Source organism: Ursus americanus, chromosome 34, assembly GCF_024610735.1.
Source record: "Ursus americanus isolate L20-20 chromosome 34, mUrsAme1.1.p, whole genome shotgun sequence".
Classification (NCBI taxonomy): domain Eukaryota; kingdom Metazoa; phylum Chordata; class Mammalia; order Carnivora; family Ursidae; genus Ursus; species Ursus americanus.
In genome coordinates, this window is record NC_142160.1 from 4,478,980 (window position 1) to 4,486,814 (window position 7,835).

Here is a 7,835-nt window from a genome sequence, read left to right on the forward strand (position 1 = left end):
TATGTTTTATTTATCGGCGGGAAGAGACCACCGGGGGTGGGACTTCACCATCACCCACCACGCGCAGGTGCCCACGGCCGCAGGCGTTTCTGAGCCAGGAACAACCGACAGTCAGGTGCTGCTGGTGTTACACGAAGAATATAAAGGTGTGAGGGAATTACTCTGTATTGATCGCACCGTGGGGAGACACAGCCCACCTCGCTGTTCGAAGGCTCCTGCGTGTTTGCTGTGCCTGAAACACGACTCCGGTTCGTTAGTGCCCTGCCGCTGGCTCGATTTGTTCCAACCGGGGAACCGTTCCAGCAGCTCGCCGGCAGGGCTCCCACCTGCTGCAGTTTTAAATAATGAACATTCATACGGTGTTGTCTTCCCGTTTGCTCAAGATTTTATGGTCTTTCTTACAATAAATATAAAGACTCCTAATTTTTTTTATACCTCAAAGCATAAGAATATGTCATTATGGAACAGACAGCAAGATATTGGTATTATTGATCCCAATTTCTATTATTTATGATATTTGCGTTTCAGTGGAGCAGTTTACTAACCGATGTCTATGATACATGAAGCATGTAAACTACTTTTGGCCTCCATCGTTTTTGCTAGCACTTTAATAGAGATGGTTGGAGTTGTGAGCGTCTCATATTTTGCTGTCAACACCCTGCTTTCTCCCCCTTAGATAATCTGATTTCCGATTGTCCAGCACTTTAGAGAATGTCTGTCATCTTCAAATCCATCTACAAGTGGTTACTAATCACTTTCTCCACCAACCAGGATTCTGAACAGCCCCTGGTCAGGAGGCGTCAGAGCCTTCAATCTAGGAGTGATCGATATTTGTTGGGTCAGTGAACAAACCAATAAGTGAATAAACTAAAAAGGGAACTGCTTCACCTGAAAGTGACTTCTGACTTATCCAAGATATATTATTTTCTTTATACTTCAGTGTGTGTGTGACTTGCAATCTGTTCTTCGCTCAATCTGTCTATACGATTATAACTCGTTAATCAAATGTTAAGTTTTCTGAGCCGTTATATGCCATGCACTGAACATGCATTCTCTGAGAAGTACAAACATAACAAGCCCAATAAATTAAGGAGTTATTATTCTCATAAAACCATTCCTTTCTTTTGCTATGCAAATAAAAGCAATCCTGCTTTGGGGCCTGGGTGGCTCAGTCGGTTAAGTGTCTGACTCTTGATTTCAGCTCAGGTCATGATCTCAGGGTTGTGAGATCGAGCCCCACATCAGGGTCCGCACTCAGTGTGGAGTCTGCTTGAGATTCTCTTTCTTTCTGTCCCTCTACTCCTCCCCCCACTTGCGTGCTCTTTCTCTCTCTCTCCAAAATAAATAAATAAGATCTTAAAAAAAAAAAGCAATTCTGCTTTCTTCATACTTCATCGGCACATATTAATAAGTTATTTTTGAAACCAGTAACATCTCAGGCCAAGGAGCTAAGAGGAAGCCGATGTGGGTGGACTGGCGAAATGATGTCTCTGATCCTGGGATGGAGGTGCTGTCCTTTGAGAAAAATATCAGAGGCCAAGAAAGTGAAACAAAACAGAAAGGCATGTGGGCATTTCAAAAAAAAAAAAAAAAAAAACAACAGAGAGAGAGAGAGGACACTGGTGTAATCTGTGCTTTCGAAGAACTCGTTGCTACAAACTGTGGAAAAATGTGGATCACTTACTTATCTATTTATTTTAATAAGAAAACAGGCTCAGGGTTTTATCCCAGAAGAGAAGCCTCAGAGAGTGATCTGGGGGGAAGCGTCTGCCCTCTGGCACATCCCCATAGGCACGGTGTCGTCCGCTCTCCAACAAAGGTGTGCACCAGAGAGACCGTATTTTGAATGGCACTGGACGGCCGTGGGAGCCAGGAGGGCCCAGTGAAGTGCCAGTCCCAACAGGGGGATGGCCATTCCAGGCACTCCAAGAGCCAGCTGTCTTCCCCCCTGGGGGTGTCTGCCAGCTCTGGGCACTGGCTGAGGAACAGGGTTTGGCCAAGGTCAACGTCCACCTTTGGGGACACGAGACACCAGCAAAGCTCTGGCAGTCACGCAGTCTGACAACGGGAGTCTTCCAGGGCATTGGACACAGGGTGGTTTTCCTCAGCAGACATTTGCTGAATTTTGAGTGGAAGGGGACATTGTGATGCCTAAGCTTCTGAAAAGCAGAGGAAGATCTCCTGTAGCCTCAGGGTCTTCGGGAAACAAAGGCCGGCGGCAGGAGGTGCGTGAGATGAGACCTCCACAGGGAGGAGGGCATGGACACTGCGAGTCTACTCTTGCTCCTCGCCTGAGGGTCTCTACTGCACTTGGCAGGAGACCTCTGCTGGGGGCATTTGCATGAGATTAAAGTGACAAATTCGCAGACTTGGGGAGCCCGAAGCACTCAGTGGGTTCTTCACTCAAAACATTTGCAAGATTTTGAAGCTGTTGTCTGTTTGGCTCAAGAGGAAGCTGAAAAAAAAAAAGGAAGTGGATCTTCTGCAATGCCCTAGATCCGCTACAGATTCTCAACTGAAAGGACGAGAGGTGAACTGAAGGTAGACTGAATCTCACTGAAATTACCCAAACTGCCACCCAGTTCTGATTGAGTGTAAGAGTGTAACTCTGACTGGCATAAGGCTAAATACCCATCTGAAAAAAAAAAAAAAAAAAGGAAATTTAAAATTTTCCCTGGTACATAAGGGAAGGAGAACTCCGTCCTCCCAACATCGCTGTATCATTTTGTTTAGGAAATTTGAAGTTGTAAGTGTTCTGTCTGCCTCTATGAGATGTAGATAAATCTGTGTAAAAGCTAAATCAGACTCTTTGCATCCCGGGAATGTCTTTCTTGAAGATCTCGGGGCTATTTCTTTGAAATACAAACACCAAGAACTGTAACACCCCATTTTTCTGTCTTAGGGGGTTCAAGTTTAGACCCTTAGCTCCAAAGGGTAACTTTCTATTTATGAAAAAGACGCCACAAGTTCTAATTTTCTTTTTGAGAGATAAAAGATAATTTACAAGAATGCAATGTGTTGAGTAATCCTGGCTATAGAAAAGAGTGGGATTCTACTCTCTTTGCAACCTCTTTAGTGGCTTGTCGGATGGTTGTGTAATGCTGTCTAATTTAATGCTTTTTCAATAAGAAAACTGTCATCTTGCTTTTTTTTTTAAACCTTTGTAGAAATGTTTTCTGGGTTGGCAGCAGGCTTTATTTTTAAGTGTTTTCCCAACATTAGATGTGGGGAATCAGCCCCCACATGTTGCCTGACAGAGAAAAACCCCCTCAATAGTGGGAGACATCATTGGGTCCTCTAAGGATGCCTGATACACTCTCAGAGTGCAGCCATGCAAAGGGGCAAGATGACATAGCCGGTAACCAAGAGAGACAAGGAACAATAGAAACAGAATCACAGATGACCTAGCTATTAACAGTGGCAGACAAGGGCTTTGAAATAACTGATCGATGTATTTAAGAAATAGACGAAGAAGACCAAAAATGGAGGGTTTTATAAAGGATTAGAATGTATGAAGATCAAATGAGCATTCTAGAACTGAAAAAATACAGTATCTTAAATTATGATATCGGTGGATGAATGTAAGAGCAGATTGGACAGGACTGTTGCACTTGAAGATAAATCGATAGAAAATATCCAAAATAAACAGGGAAGAAAATAAGCATGGGGAAAATAAAATTATAAGAGACATGTAGAACATGCTCAAAATTTCTAAGGGATGTGTGATTGGAGTCTCAATAGGAGCGAAGACACAGAATAAAGCAGAAGCAAAGTTCACAGCATTTAAAGAAATACTGGCCAAGAATTTTCCAGAACCGATGAAAAATATTAACCCAGAGGTTTTTGGTGAGCCAAAACGAAACAAAACACCAGACCTTGGTCCTTTTCAGTTAAACCGTTAAAGATCAGTGACAAAGTGGGACAACTGGCTGGTTCATCGGAAGACCATGCAACTCTTGATCTCAGGGTCATGAGTTCAAGCTCCACACTGGGTGTAGAGTTTACTTAAATAAATAGATAAACTTAAAAAAATGACAAAAAGAAATCTTTAAGGCACCTAGAAAAGAGTCAGAACATTGAAATATTCCTTTCATTTCTAATTACTTCATCAAACCATTTAAAGTATAAATACAGATGGAACCACCACAGTAAAGAACTCTCAAGACTCTATTTGATGGTCATATATGTATATATATATATATATATACATACTTTTAAAAGACTGTTCCTGATGAGTAAGATTTGTTATTAAATTTGTGAGTTTATTTTACTTCTATGAATATGGTTCTGAAAGCAGGACCTATAACAAAAATAATTCCTTTGAACAAGAAGGTAAAGACATAAAGCAAAGATGCTGTCAGAAGAAAAATCATAAATATCAACCTCCAAGTGGAAATGATCAGCAGAGAAATAAATCGGATGTAAAAGCAGAGGTGGAGGAAGAAGCTGGGACTCCAGACGAATCAGAGAGTTGGAACTAAGAAAGTTATGTTTCTAAATACACTTGCAGGAAAACGTGTGCCTTGTGGCACCACAGGGTGTGCGATGTTTTGTGTATCATGTAGATTTATGCAAATATAAATATCCTGAAGTTCATTGATCTCTTTCCTACGTTACCCAGATGAAACAACACCAAATGTTTCACCTCCCTTTTAGTCCTTTTGTAATTCGGGATTAATATTAAAAAAAAAAAAAAAAAAGCTCAACTGCATTAAAATTGTTTCAGAAAAAAGGGATTTGCTATGAATCAACTAAAATCACTTTTTTGAGTCATAAAAATCCTCGCTAAGTCAGTCCGCTATACATTTTTAAAAATCAATAGGGCCTACCAATTTAGCTTAAAACAATATGAGAACTCGAGCCTTTGTGGTCAAATTCTGACCTTCCTGATAAACACTGACCAAAAGGAATGAAAACCCCCAGCTATTTCTCTTCTATCACAGGAGACAGGAAACCTTGGAACTTTCCCAGGTCTTGCCTACTTTCCCTGATAACTTTGGAATTTCTTTCTGTAAGAAGCTCATTTTTGGTACACTTATCATGATGGGGAAAAAAGCTCATTTTCGCTGATGCTGGCCAATGGGAGAGCTGGCTATGCGGGAACTGGTGAGAATAACACGACGGGCAAATTGAGTGAAGGATTTGATTCTGCCCAGCTAAGCCTGCAGTTTCTAGATTGTGGAAGAGAAACACTGAATTTAGAAGCAATCCACAGAATCAAACATATCTATAATGGATACAAATAGTGTATCTTATTACAGGTGCTCTTTGAACAGTAATCGTAATAATCATCTCATTTGACTATGAAGATGTTACCATTATGTCCATGGTAACCTGGTACAGTAGACAGAACACAGAATCAAATGGGAATGCGAAACCCAGTCCACTTCCTCCTGGGTATGTTGTCTTTGGGAAGATGTGAACATCCTCCCAGTATTAATTTCTTTTTTTTTTAAAAGATTTTATTTATTTATTCGACAGAGATAGAGACAGCCAGCGAGAGAGGGAACACAAGCAGGGGGAGTGGGAGAGGAAGAAGCAGGCTCCCAGGGGAGGAGCCCGATGTGGGGCTCAATCCCAGAATGCCAGGATCACGCCCTGAGCCGAAGGCAGACGCTTAACCGCTGTGCCACCCAGGCGCCCCCCAAGTATTAATTTCTTGATAAGTAATTAAATGAGTAATACTTGCATCAGAAAGATGCTCTGATAATCGAGAGAGAAATGACGAGAAGTCTTTTAGCACAGCATCTGACACCAATGCCAGTCCCTCGTTCCCCACCTCAATCATACAGATAGACACGCACAGAAAGGGAATCAAGTCACCCGTTGGAGAAACAGAGCATTAAGTAAATGGTCATATTTATCTTGCTAATTGACTAAGGCACCTGAGCAGTGTAGAGGTAAAATTCTCCCTCAACATGTTTTATTCCTAAATTTTGTCATCTTGTCTGAAGACCTACTTGGATTTAGGGCACAGGAAAAAAGGAAAATAGCTAGAAAAAATTAAATGCAGGGTGGTGCTCTCATATTAAAATTTAGGCTTTCCTAATTACTAAATCATTAATCGTTACCATGTATTGACTATTTAATATGTTCCAGTAACTGTGAGTTTAAATGTATACTCATTAGCTCACTTAGTCTCCACTCAATTCTGAGAAACTGTTCATTTCACTTACAAGTGAAGGAACTGAAGCCAAGTGTGAGTAGATAAGTGTGTTAAAGTCAGGTATCTGGGGAGCCTGGTGGCACAGTCAGTTAAGCATCCGACTCTTGGTTTCGACTCAGGTCGTGATCTCAGGGTCATGGGATTGAGCCCCATCTGTGCTCATCAGGGCGTGTAGCTTGAGATTCTCTCTCTTCCTCTGCCTCTGCCCCTCCCTCCACTCTCATGGGTGTGTGCACACATGCTCTTTCTCTCTCCACATAAATAAATAAAATCTTGAAAATAAAGTCAGGTACCTACTCAATGGTAGAACCAGCATTTAACCCCAATCTTTTGAATTACAAAGCTCAGATCCTTTATTTGTTATAGTGCATCTCTGACAGCCTACGTAAATATACCAATATTTGTTCAGTGGTTTTGTAATAAAAATGTATTGTCAAGGAAACATGAAGGAAGGAAGAAAGGAAGGAAGGGAGGGAGGGAGGAAGGAAGAAAAAAAGGAAAAAGAGGGAGGGAGGGAAGGAGGAAGGAAGGAAAGAAGATGGAAGGAAGAAGGAAGGAAGACTGGTGTGCTCTCTACGGCTTAGAATATTTTTTGGTTTTGATTTAATCATCTCCAATTTATAGACATTTCTTTGAATCTCAAACATATAGTGCAAGTACTTCTACTAAATCTAAGACAAAATCAATATTGTACTTACTGAACAATCAGTCTCGCATGGCAGGTCAAACAAAGCTGGAGTCTCATCATTACTGCCAAGTAAGTGACACCTGTTCCAGTCCCAGGGGAGGGGCCTTTGCTGGAGGATCCTGCCCGCAAGAGCGGCAGTCCCAGGATGTCAGCGCCCTGCTGGGTTGGCACGTCCTGGGGCTGCCAAAAAAGACACGACTCACACAGGCACTGGATGGAACAATGCTTTACTCTCATAAGAAGAGACAGGGCAAGACTGGCTTCAGCAGTGTGAGCATGGTGGGTTTGGCCAGGTGCCATATGACACATACTCACACTGAAGCAGAACACAGACTCGCATGTCAGGTCTGGAACAGAAGATATTCCCAAACAAGGTGACAGATGAGGCAGTACAGGCTACGTGGGCTCCTATCTCCACAGAAGGAAATGTTCCAAGTCTAAGGCCACTCTCCTGAGCAAGAGTTGGCAGATGGCACGATCACCTTTCCCAACAATTACTATTTCATGAAAGTAGAGTGCTATTTTGCTGTTTTTAGGTCTATAATGATTTTTTTCATCTCAAGATAATATGTAGGGTAAACTTTATCAAGCCAAATAATCATTTATGAACAGTTTGGAATATCTGTCATAAGAACACGATGCCAGTCACATCTAAAACTAACAAATTCATGGTAACTCGTGCTGGTAGAAGAATTCAAGAAAAACTAGAATTGATACTATTAATTGGTTGTAGTAAAAATATTATCAAGTCACATGGTTTGATAATATTTTATTTATTTTTAATGAATATTTATTTATTTATTTATTTGAGAGAGAGAGAGAGACAGAGAGAGAACGCAGAGGCAGAGGGAGATGCAGACTCCCCATTGAGCAGGGAGCCCGACGTGGGCCTCGATCCCAGGACCCTGAGATCATGAGCTGAGCTGAAGGCAGATGTTTAACCTGAGATCATGACCTGGGCTGAAGGCAGGCACTTAACCG

General features: G+C 41.7%; 1 protein-coding gene across 3 annotated transcripts in view; it reads right to left on the minus strand.

Moving 5' to 3' along the window:
• Positions 1–7,063, minus strand: part of LOC123776429 (spermatogenesis-associated protein 31A6-like) — a 36,182-nt gene extending 29,119 nt beyond the window's left edge. For all 3 annotated transcript variants that reach the window (XR_015722870.1, XR_015722869.1, XR_015722871.1), the window contains exon 1: positions 6,865–7,063. The gene's annotated coding sequence lies outside the window, so the exon portion shown is untranslated. The remainder of the gene's footprint in view (positions 1–6,864) is intronic.
• Between the last annotated feature and the right edge of the window lie 772 nt (positions 7,064–7,835).